Consider the following 15,810-nt stretch of genomic DNA (forward strand, 5'->3'; position numbering starts at 1 on the left):
GACATTAACCAAATTACTTGCGCTGTTCAACGCACATACATGCAGAGAAATAATTTTATATTTTTTGGGGAAGGTGTAGAGGGTTCTGCTGATGATTCTTTTAAGCTGTCTGCTACTCTTGTTTTTACATAGAGTCTTTCCTCCCCAGGAATGTTTTACGGCCTACTGTATGTCCCTCCCTTACAACGAAAAATCTGTTGAAAGCACAGAGGTACATAGGAATGGATCTGTTAAGAAATGAAACAAAAAGCCTGGAAAAATGTGGAAACGGGTAGGATTTGGACTTACAATTAACTAACAGTTAGATGTGCTATCCCTTGACCCACTGACCCCCTTTCCTTTTGTGTAATCCTTTTTTTCTCAGTAGGGTTTTCCAAAGTGGATTTCATATAAAAGATCCTAGACCTGCATTCTGTGGCACACATGCCTCATATCCCGTTGCCCTTGATAAACTCACTTCATCTCTCACCAATATAAGCTGTAAAAGATTTTCAGGGCTTAGCCAAGCAAACTAGACGCGGGTCGAAGGTTGAGCAATCCTTTAATCAGCAGCAAAGTTAACATTGAAATCAGCCTCAGAATCTCTTAAAGGATGGTCCAATATCTGTTGCTGGCAGCGCGCAATGGGGCAGCCTGGGTGCTGACACCTTAAGCCATCTCCTGTTCTTGCCTTGTCCTTGATCCAGCCATGGGCCCACATACACTCAGAGGTACAGAGTGTTTCTCATGTCTATGGGTCTTCTGTGATGCTCTTACGCTTGCATCACACAGCCATCGTGATGGGGAGGGGGTGTCGATTTGCAAGCACCCTTGAGCATGAATCTTTTTATCTTTAAATATAATTGGCATTAAACCAAACCCTTTAGGACCAGATCAATACAGCAGCAAAGAATGCTGATGAATTGCTGTTTGCCGCTTAATCCCATAACATCCGACTTCTAAATGGGGTTTGGTCAAATGTTTGCCATAACAAATGTCCTTATGTCAAAGAGCAGAAAGTCCAGAGGTCCTAATCAATGGTTTGGTTGGCTCTCCCTTTGCGCTTGCCTTAAGGCGTCAGCACCAGAGGCTGCCCGATTGCGCCCTGCAAGCAACCAGTGTTGGCCCATCCTTTAAGAGATTCTGAGGCTGATTTCAATGTTATTTTTGCTGCTGATTTAAGGATTGCTCAACCTTCAGCCCACGTTTAGTTTCCTTGGCTATGCCCTTGACATCTTTTACAGCTTGTATTGGTGGGAGATGATGTGAGTTTATCAAGAGCAACGGGATATGAGGCATGTGGGCCATAAAAAACAGGTCTAGGATCATTTTTATAAGAAAGTCTCTTTAAGTAGGGAACTTTGGACAACCCTGCTGAGAGCGAAAGGATTACACAAAAGGTAGGGGTGTCAGTGGGTCAAGGGATAGCACATCTGACTGTGAATCAGTTTATTGTAAGTCCAAATCCTACCTGTTTCAACATGTTTCCAGGCTTTTTGTTTCATTTCTTAACTGAACTTAACTTCCTATGTACCTCAGCAAAACATGTACTAATATTGGAATGAAAATGGGAAAATTGAATTGGCCCCTGCTTCAAAGGATGACACGCACATTCGTAAAGCATTCACTATTTTTGGCACACGACAGGACAGAAACTTTCTTAATCTGCAAGTCTTTATTTTTTAATACATCTTTTTTAATGAAGATTGAAATTGTATGTTCATACATATTACACGACAACACAATACATTTTGCGCCAAATTCAACACTAATGCCTCGGGAGCCGTTTACTTGTGAGTCCTATTGACTGAATGAACAGCCCCACCACCTTCAATTTCTTGACTTGTACTTTTAGAAGTGGCACGCTGCTTTTGTTTTTTTATCCCATTCTACCAAACTCGGTATTATCACTTTTCCCCCTTGTTGTGCACTCCAGCGTAAACTGCTTTAAGGTGCTATTTGCAAACATCGCTCTGAACTACAGCTTTACTTGCTTCTAGGCCTTAATCTTTAATTGTGGCTGAGCAGTGTACTCCGGATTTGGCTGCTTTTAGTTGGTTGATTCTTTTTTGATTTCTGTAACTTTCAAACAGTCCCATTGTGAATTACCATTGTCGCAATGTGCTGCAGTGCAGGGAAACTTAAAAGTAATGGTAGGGAGAGGACGAGGGAGAGGGAGGGGGGTTGTGGGTGGTGGAAAGGAGGGAGGGAGGGAGGGAGAGAGGGAGGGAGGGAGGGAGGGAGGGAGGAGAGAGAGACAGAGAGAGAGAAAACAAAGAAAATATGGTATTCGGGGGCTATGTGTTTGCATGGAAAAGATTTTAGGCTTTTAATCAAGTGGAAAGGGGCTCTGTGGCTGGTATCTCAGCCTGTTGATGCTTTGTTGAGTTGCTTGGAACATGCAAGGAAGGAGACCTGAAGCACTCCCGACCAGGTTGCATGTCTCCAAGTTACTGAAATCCCACAGACCTCCTCCCTGTGCCACAAAGTTCTGGGCACTGAGCTCTGCAGTTGTTTCCCACAGGTCGCCAAGTGCCCCAGATTTACTTTCTCATAGTTGCTAGTTACTGCTACCCCACCTCGACCACTATATTTTCCCCAGATACTTGCTACTGTGGAGTAAGCAGGGCTAAGAGAGAGGGAGAGGGGGTGTGCCTATGCAAATCATCTGCCAGTATGCTTCCTGGGAGGTCATTCCATCTCACAAGCTGACACCTGGGCAGTGGCAGGTAATTTGGAGAACAGACATATTCGGACAGGCCACAGAGCAAAGGCTGGGCCGTTGATTGAGGATCCATTTAGCCATGTCTCCCTAAGTTACCGAGGTCCAGAAAAATTCCACCCTCAGCTCTTATAGAGAGGTCCTTGGCCGATCGTGGCCGATCAGGGCAGTGAAGGGTCAGGGGTGACTGCACACTGCCTCACTTTTTCACTGCTTTCTACAGCGGTAATGCCTTTGCAGAAGGGGCCTGTACAAGTGATGTTGTCCTGCGCTATGGGAAAGTGACATTTATCCACTGACATTAACCAAATTACTTGCGCTGTTCAACGCACATACATGCAGAGAAATAATTTTATATTTTTTGGGGAAGGTGTAGAGGGTTCTGCTGATGATTCTTTTAAGCTGTCTGCTACTCTTGCTTTTACATAGTCTTTCCTGCCCAGGAATGTTTTACGGCCTACTGTATGTCCCTCCCTTACAACGAAAAATCTGTTGAAAGCACAGAGGTACATAGGAATGGATCTGTTAAAAAATGAAACAGAAAGCCAGGAACATGTCGAAACTGGTAGTGTTTGGATTTAGCACATTTGACTGTGAGTCAGTTTATTGTATCAGTTGACCCACTGACCCCCTTACCTCCTGTGTAATACTTTTGCTCTCGGTAGGGTTGTCCAAAGTTCCCTTCTTAAGTGGCTTTCTTATAAAAAATACTAGACCTGCTTTTTGTGGCACACAAGCCTCATATCCCGTTGCAGTTGATAAACTCACATCATCTCCCACCAGTACAAGCTGTAAAGGAATTCCAGGGCTTATCCAAACAAACTAGACGTGGGTCAAGGTTGAGCAATCCTTAAATCAGCAGCAAAGTTAAAATTGAAATCAGCCTCAGAATCTTTTAAAGGACGGTCCAACATCTGTTGCTTACAGGGCTCAATCGGACACCCTCTGGTGCTGACGCCTTACCCACCTCCTGTTCTTGCCTTGTCCTTGATACAGCCATGGGCCCACATACACTCAGAGGTACAGAGTTTTTCTCATGTCTATGGGTCTATTGTGATGCTCTCAGGCTTGCATCACCCAGCCATTGTGATGGGGAGGGGGTGTCATTTTGCAAGCACCCTGGAGCATTAATCTTTCTATCTTTAAATATAATTGGCATTAAACTAAAACCCTTAAGGACCAGATCAATACAGCAGCAACGAATGCTTATTCATTGTTGTTTGCCTCTTCATTTCATACCACCCGATATCTAAATGGTGTTTGGACTTTCTGCCCTCTGACATAAGGACATTTGGAATGGCAAACCTTTGACCTGAGATCCTAATGAATGGTTTGATTGACTCTCCCTTTGCGCTTGCTTCTGCAACACATGTACTAATATTGGAATGATAATGGGAAAATTAAATTGGCCCCTGCTCTAAAGGATGACACGCACATTCGTAAAGCTTTCACTATTTTTGGCACATGACAGGACAGAAACTTTCTTAATTTGCAAGTCTTTATTTTTTAATAGATCTTTTTTAATGAAGATTGAAATTGTATGTTCATTCATATTACACGACAACACAATACATTTTGCGCCAAATTCAACACTAATGCCTCAGGAGCCTTTTACTTGTGAATCCTCTTGACTGAATGAACAGCCACGTCCCCTTGAATTTCTTGACTTGTACTTTTAGAAGTGGCATGCTTCTTTTGTTTTTTTTATTCCATTCTACCAAACTCAGTATTATCACTTTCCCCCTTGTTCTGCACTCCAGCGTAAACTGCTTTGAGGTGATATTTGCAAAGATCGCTCTGAACTACAGCTTTACTTGCTTCTGGGCCTTAATCTTTAATTGGAGCTGAGCAGTGTACTCCGGACGTGGCTGCTTATAGTTGGTTGATTTCTTTTTTGATTTCTGTAACTTTCAAACAGTCCCATTGTGAAATACCATTGTCACAATGTGCTGCAGTGCATGAAAACTTAAAATTAATGGGAGGATTGAGGGAGAGGGAGAGGGGGAAAGAGAGAGGGCGGGAGGGTGGGAAGGAGTGAGGGAGGGAGGGAGGGAGGGAGAGAGGAGAGAGAGACAGAGAGAGAGAAAACAAAGAAAATATGGTATTCGGGGGCTATGTGTTTGCATGGAAAAGATTTTAGGCTTTTAATCAAGTGGAAAGGGGCTCTGTGGCTGGTATCTCAGCCTGTTGATGCTTTGTTGAGTTGCTTGGAACATGCAAGGAAGGAGACCTGAAGCACTCCCGACCAGGTTGCATGTCTCCAAGTTACTGAAATCCCACAGACCTCCTCCCTGTGCCACAAAGTTCTGGGCACTGAGCTCTGCAGTTGTTTCCCACAGGTCGCCAAGTGCCCCAGATTTACTTTCTCATAGTTGCTAGTTACTGCTACCCCACCTCGACCACTATATTTTCCCCAGATACTTGCTACTGTGGAGTAAGCAGGGCTAAGAGAGAGGGAGAGGGGGTGTGCCTATGCAAATCATCTGCCAGTATGCTTCCTGGGAGGTCATTCCATCTCACAAGCTGACACCTGGGCAGTGGCAGGTAATTTGGAGAACAGACATATTCGGACAGGCCACAGAGCAAAGGCTGGGCCGTTGATTGAGGATCCATTTAGCCATGTCTCCCTAAGTTACCGAGGTCCAGAAAAATTCCACCCTCAGCTCTTATAGAGAGGTCCTTGGCCGATCGTGGCCGATCAGGGCAGTGAAGGGTCAGGGGTGACTGCACACTGCCTCACTTTTTCACTGCTTTCTACAGCGGTAATGCCTTTGCAGAAGGGGCCTGTACAAGTGATGTTGTCCTGCGCTATGGGAAAGTGACATTTATCCACTGACATTAACCAAATTACTTGCGCTGTTCAACGCACATACATGCAGAGAAATAATTTTATATTTTTTGGGGAAGGTGTAGAGGGTTCTGCTGATGATTCTTTTAAGCTGTCTGCTACTCTTGTTTTTACATAGAGTCTTTCCTCCCCAGGAATGTTTTACGGCCTACTGTATGTCCCTCCCTTACAACGAAAAATCTGTTGAAAGCACAGAGGTACATAGGAATGGATCTGTTAAGAAATGAAACAAAAAGCCTGGAAAAATGTGGAAACGGGTAGGATTTGGACTTACAATTAACTAACAGTTAGATGTGCTATCCCTTGACCCACTGACCCCCTTTCCTTTTGTGTAATCCTTTTTTTCTCAGTAGGGTTTTCCAAAGTGGATTTCATATAAAAGATCCTAGACCTGCATTCTGTGGCACACATGCCTCATATCCCGTTGCCCTTGATAAACTCACTTCATCTCTCACCAATATAAGCTGTAAAAGATTTTCAGGGCTTAGCCAAGCAAACTAGACGCGGGTCGAAGGTTGAGCAATCCTTTAATCAGCAGCAAAGTTAACATTGAAATCAGCCTCAGAATCTCTTAAAGGATGGTCCAATATCTGTTGCTGGCAGCGCGCAATGGGGCAGCCTGGGTGCTGACACCTTAAGCCATCTCCTGTTCTTGCCTTGTCCTTGATCCAGCCATGGGCCCACATACACTCAGAGGTACAGAGTGTTTCTCATGTCTATGGGTCTTCTGTGATGCTCTTACGCTTGCATCACACAGCCATCGTGATGGGGAGGGGGTGTCGATTTGCAAGCACCCTTGAGCATGAATCTTTTTATCTTTAAATATAATTGGCATTAAACCAAACCCTTTAGGACCAGATCAATACAGCAGCAAAGAATGCTGATGAATTGCTGTTTGCCGCTTAATCCCATAACATCCGACTTCTAAATGGGGTTTGGTCAAATGTTTGCCATAACAAATGTCCTTATGTCAAAGAGCAGAAAGTCCAGAGGTCCTAATCAATGGTTTGGTTGGCTCTCCCTTTGCGCTTGCCTTAAGGCGTCAGCACCAGAGGCTGCCCGATTGCGCCCTGCAAGCAACCAGTGTTGGCCCATCCTTTAAGAGATTCTGAGGCTGATTTCAATGTTATTTTTGCTGCTGATTTAAGGATTGCTCAACCTTCAGCCCACGTTTAGTTTCCTTGGCTATGCCCTTGACATCTTTTACAGCTTGTATTGGTGGGAGATGATGTGAGTTTATCAAGAGCAACGGGATATGAGGCATGTGGGCCATAAAAAACAGGTCTAGGATCATTTTTATAAGAAAGTCTCTTTAAGTAGGGAACTTTGGACAACCCTGCTGAGAGCGAAAGGATTACACAAAAGGTAGGGGTGTCAGTGGGTCAAGGGATAGCACATCTGACTGTGAATCAGTTTATTGTAAGTCCAAATCCTACCTGTTTCAACATGTTTCCAGGCTTTTTGTTTCATTTCTTAACTGAACTTAACTTCCTATGTACCTCAGCAAAACATGTACTAATATTGGAATGAAAATGGGAAAATTGAATTGGCCCCTGCTTCAAAGGATGACACGCACATTCGTAAAGCATTCACTATTTTTGGCACACGACAGGACAGAAACTTTCTTAATCTGCAAGTCTTTATTTTTTAATACATCTTTTTTAATGAAGATTGAAATTGTATGTTCATACATATTACACGACAACACAATACATTTTGCGCCAAATTCAACACTAATGCCTCGGGAGCCGTTTACTTGTGAGTCCTATTGACTGAATGAACAGCCCCACCACCTTCAATTTCTTGACTTGTACTTTTAGAAGTGGCACGCTGCTTTTGTTTTTTTATCCCATTCTACCAAACTCGGTATTATCACTTTTCCCCCTTGTTGTGCACTCCAGCGTAAACTGCTTTAAGGTGCTATTTGCAAACATCGCTCTGAACTACAGCTTTACTTGCTTCTAGGCCTTAATCTTTAATTGTGGCTGAGCAGTGTACTCCGGATTTGGCTGCTTTTAGTTGGTTGATTCTTTTTTGATTTCTGTAACTTTCAAACAGTCCCATTGTGAATTACCATTGTCGCAATGTGCTGCAGTGCAGGGAAACTTAAAAGTAATGGTAGGGAGAGGACGAGGGAGAGGGAGGGGGGTTGTGGGTGGTGGAAAGGAGGGAGGGAGGGAGGGAGAGAGGGAGGGAGGGAGGGAGGGAGGGAGGAGAGAGAGACAGAGAGAGAGAAAACAAAGAAAATATGGTATTCGGGGGCTATGTGTTTGCATGGAAAAGATTTTAGGCTTTTAATCAAGTGGAAAGGGGCTCTGTGGCTGGTATCTCAGCCTGTTGATGCTTTGTTGAGTTGCTTGGAACATGCAAGGAAGGAGACCTGAAGCACTCCCGACCAGGTTGCATGTCTCCAAGTTACTGAAATCCCACAGACCTCCTCCCTGTGCCACAAAGTTCTGGGCACTGAGCTCTGCAGTTGTTTCCCACAGGTCGCCAAGTGCCCCAGATTTACTTTCTCATAGTTGCTAGTTACTGCTACCCCACCTCGACCACTATATTTTCCCCAGATACTTGCTACTGTGGAGTAAGCAGGGCTAAGAGAGAGGGAGAGGGGGTGTGCCTATGCAAATCATCTGCCAGTATGCTTCCTGGGAGGTCATTCCATCTCACAAGCTGACACCTGGGCAGTGGCAGGTAATTTGGAGAACAGACATATTCGGACAGGCCACAGAGCAAAGGCTGGGCCGTTGATTGAGGATCCATTTAGCCATGTCTCCCTAAGTTACCGAGGTCCAGAAAAATTCCACCCTCAGCTCTTATAGAGAGGTCCTTGGCCGATCGTGGCCGATCAGGGCAGTGAAGGGTCAGGGGTGACTGCACACTGCCTCACTTTTTCACTGCTTTCTACAGCGGTAATGCCTTTGCAGAAGGGGCCTGTACAAGTGATGTTGTCCTGCGCTATGGGAAAGTGACATTTATCCACTGACATTAACCAAATTACTTGCGCTGTTCAACGCACATACATGCAGAGAAATAATTTTATATTTTTTGGGGAAGGTGTAGAGGGTTCTGCTGATGATTCTTTTAAGCTGTCTGCTACTCTTGCTTTTACATAGTCTTTCCTGCCCAGGAATGTTTTACGGCCTACTGTATGTCCCTCCCTTACAACGAAAAATCTGTTGAAAGCACAGAGGTACATAGGAATGGATCTGTTAAAAAATGAAACAGAAAGCCAGGAACATGTCGAAACTGGTAGTGTTTGGATTTAGCACATTTGACTGTGAGTCAGTTTATTGTATCAGTTGACCCACTGACCCCCTTACCTCCTGTGTAATACTTTTGCTCTCGGTAGGGTTGTCCAAAGTTCCCTTCTTAAGTGGCTTTCTTATAAAAAATACTAGACCTGCTTTTTGTGGCACACAAGCCTCATATCCCGTTGCAGTTGATAAACTCACATCATCTCCCACCAGTACAAGCTGTAAAGGAATTCCAGGGCTTATCCAAACAAACTAGACGTGGGTCAAGGTTGAGCAATCCTTAAATCAGCAGCAAAGTTAAAATTGAAATCAGCCTCAGAATCTTTTAAAGGACGGTCCAACATCTGTTGCTTACAGGGCTCAATCGGACACCCTCTGGTGCTGACGCCTTACCCACCTCCTGTTCTTGCCTTGTCCTTGATACAGCCATGGGCCCACATACACTCAGAGGTACAGAGTTTTTCTCATGTCTATGGGTCTATTGTGATGCTCTCAGGCTTGCATCACCCAGCCATTGTGATGGGGAGGGGGTGTCATTTTGCAAGCACCCTGGAGCATTAATCTTTCTATCTTTAAATATAATTGGCATTAAACTAAAACCCTTAAGGACCAGATCAATACAGCAGCAACGAATGCTTATTCATTGTTGTTTGCCTCTTCATTTCATACCACCCGATATCTAAATGGTGTTTGGACTTTCTGCCCTCTGACATAAGGACATTTGGAATGGCAAACCTTTGACCTGAGATCCTAATGAATGGTTTGATTGACTCTCCCTTTGCGCTTGCTTCTGCAACACATGTACTAATATTGGAATGATAATGGGAAAATTAAATTGGCCCCTGCTCTAAAGGATGACACGCACATTCGTAAAGCATTCACTATTTTTGGCACATGACAGGACAGAAACTTTCTTAATTTGCAAGTCTTTATTTTTTAATAGATCTTTTTTAATGAAGATTGAAATTGTATGTTCATTCATATTACACGACAACACAATACATTTTGCGCCAAATTCAACACTAATGCCTCAGGAGCCTTTTACTTGTAAATCCTCTTGACTGAATGAACAGCCACGTCCCCTTGAATTTCTTGACTTGTACTTTTAGAAGTGGCATGCTTCTTTTGTTTTTTTTATTCCATTCTACCAAACTCAGTATTATCACTTTCCCCCTTGTTCTGCACTCCAGCGTAAACTGCTTTGAGGTGATATTTGCAAAGATCGCTCTGAACTACAGCTTTACTTGCTTCTGGGCCTTAATCTTTAATTGGAGCTGAGCAGTGTACTCCGGACGTGGCTGCTTATAGTTGGTTGATTTCTTTTTTGATTTCTGTAACTTTCAAACAGTCCCATTGTGAAATACCATTGTCACAATGTGCTGCAGTGCATGAAAACTTAAAATTAATGGGAGGATTGAGGGAGAGGGAGAGGGGGGAAGAGAGAGGGCGGGAGGGTGGGAAGGAGTGAGGGAGGGAGGGAGGGAGGGAGGGAGGAGAGAGAGACAGAGAGAGAGAAAACAAAGAAAATATGGTATTCGGGGGCTATGTGTTTGCATGGAAAAGATTTTAGGCTTTTAATCAAGTGGAAAGGGGCTCTGTGGCTGGTATCTCAGCCTGTTGATGCTTTGTTGAGTTGCTTGGAACATGCAAGGAAGGAGACCTGAAGCACTCCCGACCAGGTTGCATGTCTCCAAGTTACTGAAATCCCACAGACCTCCTCCCTGTGCCACAAAGTTCTGGGCACTGAGCTCTGCAGTTGTTTCCCACAGGTCGCCAAGTGCCCCAGATTTACTTTCTCATAGTTGCTAGTTACTGCTACCCCACCTCGACCACTATATTTTCCCCAGATACTTGCTACTGTGGAGTAAGCAGGGCTAAGAGAGAGGGAGAGGGGGTGTGCCTATGCAAATCATCTGCCAGTATGCTTCCTGGGAGGTCATTCCATCTCACAAGCTGACACCTGGGCAGTGGCAGGTAATTTGGAGAACAGACATATTCGGACAGGCCACAGAGCAAAGGCTGGGCCGTTGATTGAGGATCCATTTAGCCATGTCTCCCTAAGTTACCGAGGTCCAGAAAAATTCCACCCTCAGCTCTTATAGAGAGGTCCTTGGCCGATCGTGGCCGATCAGGGCAGTGAAGGGTCAGGGGTGACTGCACACTGCCTCACTTTTTCACTGCTTTCTACAGCGGTAATGCCTTTGCAGAAGGGGCCTGTACAAGTGATGTTGTCCTGCGCTATGGGAAAGTGACATTTATCCACTGACATTAACCAAATTACTTGCGCTGTTCAACGCACATACATGCAGAGAAATAATTTTATATTTTTTGGGGAAGGTGTAGAGGGTTCTGCTGATGATTCTTTTAAGCTGTCTGCTACTCTTGTTTTTACATAGAGTCTTTCCTCCCCAGGAATGTTTTACGGCCTACTGTATGTCCCTCCCTTACAACGAAAAATCTGTTGAAAGCACAGAGGTACATAGGAATGGATCTGTTAAGAAATGAAACAAAAAGCCTGGAAAAATGTGGAAACGGGTAGGATTTGGACTTACAATTAACTAACAGTTAGATGTGCTATCCCTTGACCCACTGACCCCCTTTCCTTTTGTGTAATCCTTTTTTTCTCAGTAGGGTTTTCCAAAGTGGATTTCATATAAAAGATCCTAGACCTGCATTCTGTGGCACACATGCCTCATATCCCGTTGCCCTTGATAAACTCACTTCATCTCTCACCAATATAAGCTGTAAAAGATTTTCAGGGCTTAGCCAAGCAAACTAGACGCGGGTCGAAGGTTGAGCAATCCTTTAATCAGCAGCAAAGTTAACATTGAAATCAGCCTCAGAATCTCTTAAAGGATGGTCCAATATCTGTTGCTGGCAGCGCGCAATGGGGCAGCCTGGGTGCTGACACCTTAAGCCATCTCCTGTTCTTGCCTTGTCCTTGATCCAGCCATGGGCCCACATACACTCAGAGGTACAGAGTGTTTCTCATGTCTATGGGTCTTCTGTGATGCTCTTACGCTTGCATCACACAGCCATCGTGATGGGGAGGGGGTGTCGATTTGCAAGCACCCTTGAGCATGAATCTTTTTATCTTTAAATATAATTGGCATTAAACCAAACCCTTTAGGACCAGATCAATACAGCAGCAAAGAATGCTGATGAATTGCTGTTTGCCGCTTAATCCCATAACATCCGACTTCTAAATGGGGTTTGGTCAAATGTTTGCCATAACAAATGTCCTTATGTCAAAGAGCAGAAAGTCCAGAGGTCCTAATCAATGGTTTGGTTGGCTCTCCCTTTGCGCTTGCCTTAAGGCGTCAGCACCAGAGGCTGCCCGATTGCGCCCTGCAAGCAACCAGTGTTGGCCCATCCTTTAAGAGATTCTGAGGCTGATTTCAATGTTATTTTTGCTGCTGATTTAAGGATTGCTCAACCTTCAGCCCACGTTTAGTTTCCTTGGCTATGCCCTTGACATCTTTTACAGCTTGTATTGGTGGGAGATGATGTGAGTTTATCAAGAGCAACGGGATATGAGGCATGTGGGCCATAAAAAACAGGTCTAGGATCATTTTTATAAGAAAGTCTCTTTAAGTAGGGAACTTTGGACAACCCTGCTGAGAGCGAAAGGATTACACAAAAGGTAGGGGTGTCAGTGGGTCAAGGGATAGCACATCTGACTGTGAATCAGTTTATTGTAAGTCCAAATCCTACCTGTTTCAACATGTTTCCAGGCTTTTTGTTTCATTTCTTAACTGAACTTAACTTCCTATGTACCTCAGCAAAACATGTACTAATATTGGAATGAAAATGGGAAAATTGAATTGGCCCCTGCTTCAAAGGATGACACGCACATTCGTAAAGCATTCACTATTTTTGGCACACGACAGGACAGAAACTTTCTTAATCTGCAAGTCTTTATTTTTTAATACATCTTTTTTAATGAAGATTGAAATTGTATGTTCATACATATTACACGACAACACAATACATTTTGCGCCAAATTCAACACTAATGCCTCGGGAGCCGTTTACTTGTGAGTCCTATTGACTGAATGAACAGCCCCACCACCTTCAATTTCTTGACTTGTACTTTTAGAAGTGGCACGCTGCTTTTGTTTTTTTATCCCATTCTACCAAACTCGGTATTATCACTTTTCCCCCTTGTTGTGCACTCCAGCGTAAACTGCTTTAAGGTGCTATTTGCAAACATCGCTCTGAACTACAGCTTTACTTGCTTCTAGGCCTTAATCTTTAATTGTGGCTGAGCAGTGTACTCCGGATTTGGCTGCTTTTAGTTGGTTGATTCTTTTTTGATTTCTGTAACTTTCAAACAGTCCCATTGTGAATTACCATTGTCGCAATGTGCTGCAGTGCAGGGAAACTTAAAAGTAATGGTAGGGAGAGGACGAGGGAGAGGGAGGGGGGTTGTGGGTGGTGGAAAGGAGGGAGGGAGGGAGGGAGAGAGGGAGGGAGGGAGGGAGGGAGGGAGGGAGGAGAGAGAGACAGAGAGAGAGAAAACAAAGAAAATATGGTATTCGGGGGCTATGTGTTTGCATGGAAAAGATTTTAGGCTTTTAATCAAGTGGAAAGGGGCTCTGTGGCTGGTATCTCAGCCTGTTGATGCTTTGTTGAGTTGCTTGGAACATGCAAGGAAGGAGACCTGAAGCACTCCCGACCAGGTTGCATGTCTCCAAGTTACTGAAATCCCACAGACCTCCTCCCTGTGCCACAAAGTTCTGGGCACTGAGCTCTGCAGTTGTTTCCCACAGGTCGCCAAGTGCCCCAGATTTACTTTCTCATAGTTGCTAGTTACTGCTACCCCACCTCGACCACTATATTTTCCCCAGATACTTGCTACTGTGGAGTAAGCAGGGCTAAGAGAGAGGGAGAGGGGGTGTGCCTATGCAAATCATCTGCCAGTATGCTTCCTGGGAGGTCATTCCATCTCACAAGCTGACACCTGGGCAGTGGCAGGTAATTTGGAGAACAGACATATTCGGACAGGCCACAGAGCAAAGGCTGGGCCGTTGATTGAGGATCCATTTAGCCATGTCTCCCTAAGTTACCGAGGTCCAGAAAAATTCCACCCTCAGCTCTTATAGAGAGGTCCTTGGCCGATCGTGGCCGATCAGGGCAGTGAAGGGTCAGGGGTGACTGCACACTGCCTCACTTTTTCACTGCTTTCTACAGCGGTAATGCCTTTGCAGAAGGGGCCTGTACAAGTGATGTTGTCCTGCGCTATGGGAAAGTGACATTTATCCACTGACATTAACCAAATTACTTGCGCTGTTCAACGCACATACATGCAGAGAAATAATTTTATATTTTTTGGGGAAGGTGTAGAGGGTTCTGCTGATGATTCTTTTAAGCTGTCTGCTACTCTTGTTTTTACATAGAGTCTTTCCTCCCCAGGAATGTTTTACGGCCTACTGTATGTCCCTCCCTTACAACGAAAAATCTGTTGAAAGCACAGAGGTACATAGGAATGGATCTGTTAAGAAATGAAACAAAAAGCCTGGAAAAATGTGGAAACGGGTAGGATTTGGACTTACAATTAACTAACAGTTAGATGTGCTATCCCTTGACCCACTGACCCCCTTTCCTTTTGTGTAATCCTTTTTTTCTCAGTAGGGTTTTCCAAAGTGGATTTCATATAAAAGATCCTAGACCTGCATTCTGTGGCACACATGCCTCATATCCCGTTGCCCTTGATAAACTCACTTCATCTCTCACCAATATAAGCTGTAAAAGATTTTCAGGGCTTAGCCAAGCAAACTAGACGCGGGTCGAAGGTTGAGCAATCCTTTAATCAGCAGCAAAGTTAACATTGAAATCAGCCTCAGAATCTCTTAAAGGATGGTCCAATATCTGTTGCTGGCAGCGCGCAATGGGGCAGCCTGGGTGCTGACACCTTAAGCCATCTCCTGTTCTTGCCTTGTCCTTGATCCAGCCATGGGCCCACATACACTCAGAGGTACAGAGTGTTTCTCATGTCTATGGGTCTTCTGTGATGCTCTTACGCTTGCATCACACAGCCATCGTGATGGGGAGGGGGTGTCGATTTGCAAGCACCCTTGAGCATGAATCTTTTTATCTTTAAATATAATTGGCATTAAACCAAACCCTTTAGGACCAGATCAATACAGCAGCAAAGAATGCTGATGAATTGCTGTTTGCCGCTTAATCCCATAACATCCGACTTCTAAATGGGGTTTGGTCAAATGTTTGCCATAACAAATGTCCTTATGTCAAAGAGCAGAAAGTCCAGAGGTCCTAATCAATGGTTTGGTTGGCTCTCCCTTTGCGCTTGCCTTAAGGCGTCAGCACCAGAGGCTGCCCGATTGCGCCCTGCAAGCAACCAGTGTTGGCCCATCCTTTAAGAGATTCTGAGGCTGATTTCAATGTTATTTTTGCTGCTGATTTAAGGATTGCTCAACCTTCAGCCCACGTTTAGTTTCCTTGGCTATGCCCTTGACATCTTTTACAGCTTGTATTGGTGGGAGATGATGTGAGTTTATCAAGAGCAACGGGATATGAGGCATGTGGGCCATAAAAAACAGGTCTAGGATCATTTTTATAAGAAAGTCTCTTTAAGTAGGGAACTTTGGACAACCCTGCTGAGAGCGAAAGGATTACACAAAAGGTAGGGGTGTCAGTGGGTCAAGGGATAGCACATCTGACTGTGAATCAGTTTATTGTAAGTCCAAATCCTACCTGTTTCAACATGTTTCCAGGCTTTTTGTTTCATTTCTTAACTGAACTTAACTTCCTATGTACCTCAGCAAAACATGTACTAATATTGGAATGAAAATGGGAAAATTGAATTGGCCCCTGCTTCAAAGGATGACACGCACATTCGTAAAGCATTCACTATTTTTGGCACACGACAGGACAGAAACTTTCTTAATCTGCAAGTCTTTATTTTTTAATACATCTTTTTTAATGAAGATTGAAATTGTATGTTCATACATATTACACGACAACACAATACATTTTGCGCCA

General features: G+C 44.2%; 2 non-coding genes across 2 annotated transcripts; both read left to right on the forward strand.

Moving 5' to 3' along the window:
- The first annotated feature begins 4,053 nt into the window (after positions 1-4,053).
- LOC138567947 (U6 spliceosomal RNA) lies at positions 4,054-4,160 on the forward strand. The gene has a single exon (XR_011302325.1). It is a non-coding gene; the product is annotated as a U6 spliceosomal RNA (small nuclear RNA).
- A 5,428-nt stretch (positions 4,161-9,588) lies between these two features.
- Positions 9,589-9,695, forward strand: LOC138568647 (U6 spliceosomal RNA). Its single transcript, XR_011302965.1, has one exon. It is a non-coding gene; the product is annotated as a U6 spliceosomal RNA (small nuclear RNA).
- Positions 9,696-15,810: the final 6,115 nt, after the last annotated feature.

The sequence above is a fragment of the Ambystoma mexicanum genome, chromosome 2p, assembly GCF_040938575.1.
Source record: "Ambystoma mexicanum isolate Mex_15411 chromosome 2p, UKY_AmexF1_1, whole genome shotgun sequence".
NCBI lineage: Eukaryota > Metazoa > Chordata > Amphibia > Caudata > Ambystomatidae > Ambystoma > Ambystoma mexicanum.